This window comes from Hylobates moloch, unplaced genomic scaffold, assembly GCF_009828535.3.
Source record: "Hylobates moloch isolate HMO894 unplaced genomic scaffold, HMol_V3 SCAFFOLD_8, whole genome shotgun sequence".
Lineage (NCBI taxonomy): Eukaryota > Metazoa > Chordata > Mammalia > Primates > Hylobatidae > Hylobates > Hylobates moloch.
In genome coordinates this window covers 88,657,077-88,659,479 of record NW_026652283.1, presented here as the reverse complement: position 1 = coordinate 88,659,479, position 2,403 = coordinate 88,657,077, and the positions used below count along the sequence as shown (strand labels likewise).

Sequence of the window (2,403 nt, the reverse complement as noted above, 5' to 3'; positions counted from 1 at the left end):
GCAAGTTGTCTAACTCCTTGAGGCTTAGTTTTCTTATCTGGACAATGAGAATCATCACTACCTCACAGAGTTGTTGGCAGATAAAAATCATATATGTGAAGAATATGACACATAGTAGGTATTTATAAATGCTAGTTAGTGTTTGCTGTTGTTTTTTTTTTTCAGTGTTCAGTTTCCTTTAATGACCCCTATCTCCCTGAAGGGCAGGTGCAGGCAGCTAGGCAATGGCAAGAGATGCTCACTTGATGATCTTGCCCTGACTGAAGGCTTGGCCCACATGCTAGAAGGCCCCCTCCCAGCAAAAGTACTCTCGAACCAGGGCCTGGGTCTCCTTGCTGCCAGGATCCAGTTTCCACCATATATATGACTTATAGTCCCACCTGCCAATCTGGACTCAGCGAAAAGGGAAGCTCCTGGCCCCGGAAGACCCAGACTCAGAGCTGCTGTTGTTGGTTCCAAAGAAGACACTGACAAAAACATTCTTCCTCAGCTTGGCCAGTCACTGGAATATTCCAGTGATGAGATTGCAACTCATAAAGATCTGGGTGAGTTCTTCAAGGAAGTGATACTCTGAGAACTACAGGAACCAGCCGTCCTTATCGAACTGCTCCCAAAAATATGGCAGCACCACAGAGAGTGTGTCCTCCTTAGAGTACCTGCACTGAAATGTATCCAACACAAAGGTACTCTTGGATGGTAAGTGAAGGGGTCCTTGGCCTTGGGCTCAGCAGCCAACACCTGCTCACATTCATCCATCTCCTCCTCAGAAGCAGGGGCAGCTGCCTTTTTATCCTCTTTCTGCTCAGCCTGGGGCTTCCGCTTCCCTTCCTGTGAACACTTCCTTTCCCATGGGGTGTCCTGTTTAGGGTGGCTGTCTGCAAACTTTTTAGCATCAAACTGGGCTATGCTCTCACACAGATTCACTTCTCCACAAACAACCTGGAATTGGGGCTGGTTAATGCAGGTGAGGAACCAGCGGTTGGTGTTGGGGAAGGCCTGGTGGAAAGAAGGCTCCAGGACCTGCTTATAGAGCTACAACAGCATGCAGACAACTGTGATATCAGCCAGTGGCACTTGTTCACCCACCAGAAAAGTCCTCATCTTCAGGTGAGCATGCAGCAGCCCCAGAATCTACCTCACCTCCTTCTTTGCACTCTCAGTGGCCTTTTTATTATGCTGCATGATGCCCACGGTGAGGAACACCCAGGTACTGGCACTGTATCGCCGTCAGCAAAGCTCACCCACTGCACCACTGGGGCTGCTGCCGCTAGAGTACTTCCCTGCAGCCCCTCATAGTAGGCAATGGCATTGCTCTCAAACACACAGAATCCATCATCACCCTCAAATGCTGGAAACTTGCCGGCAAGAAATTTGTAGAGAAATTCAGGGGTGTTGTTGGTTTGGCCGAAGTGGGAGTGGGGTGGTGTGGAGAGCATGTGGACCTGAGCCCGCTGTACTGAGTAGCAATGAACACCTTGAAGGTCCTCAGGTTTTCAGGATATGAGTACAGGGTCCCAGCTGCCGTGGTGATTCTGCAGAGAAAGGGGGTGTTGCTGTTATTTTTATCATATGCCTGATTGCGGCCCTCTGAGGAAGGCCGATAGGCAGACTTTCTATCTCCTATGAGCGAGGCAGTGGGGAAGGGAGGCAAGAGGAAAACGCACTGTGGTCAGGTGAGTCACACCATAGTGGTAGGATGGGGCTGAGAGTTGAATTCTTGGCCTTTGGTCCATAGCTCAGTCTAATTAAAGGAGCCAGGTTCTTGATAAGCCATTGCCTAAATGATTAAAAAAAAAATACCAGCCCTGGGGACAGGTACATGTTTTGCTCTCTGACCCTAGGCCACCTTGCCCAGAGAGGAGGCCGAGCACTGGGCAGCCTTGTTTATCTGGCCTCTTCTCATCTGGGTTGTGGATTTATCTGGATAGAGTCCCCAGCTGTTGACTTATGTTTCTCCCCCATGCACTTCAGGACAGAGAGCTGCATCCATTGGGATGGAGCATCCCTATTGAGTGACCTCTCTGGCCTTTTTAGGACACATTACCCTTAGACTATTCAAGTGTGTGTTTGTGTGTGGTACCAGAGCAGGGCGGCACAGAACTCTAATTCAGATTAATAGGAGGTCTAAAAGGTGAAAAACTCCATAAAGAATATGAATCAGAAACAAGAATCACTTCACAAGGAGACTCCCTTTCCCCTTTCTCTTTCCCTCATTCTTTCCACTGTTTTGATAAATTTGATGATCACCCCAGCTATGGCATCATGGTAAAGACTTGACATTTTTATATTATCAGTTTTCCTCATAAAGTGGAGTTATTCTGAAGAACTGGGATACCAAATGTGAGCTAGTATGGACTAGTGGCGAAGTCAGTGGATTTGGGTGCAGATGGCCCGAGTTTGTGT

At 48.3% G+C, this 2,403-nt stretch overlaps 1 pseudogene; it reads right to left on the bottom strand.

Annotated features, from left to right (window-relative positions):
* Positions 1-238: 238 nt before the first annotated feature.
* On the bottom strand, positions 239-1,687 carry LOC116472463 (elongation factor 1-gamma-like; annotated as a pseudogene).
* Between the last annotated feature and the right edge of the window lie 716 nt (positions 1,688-2,403).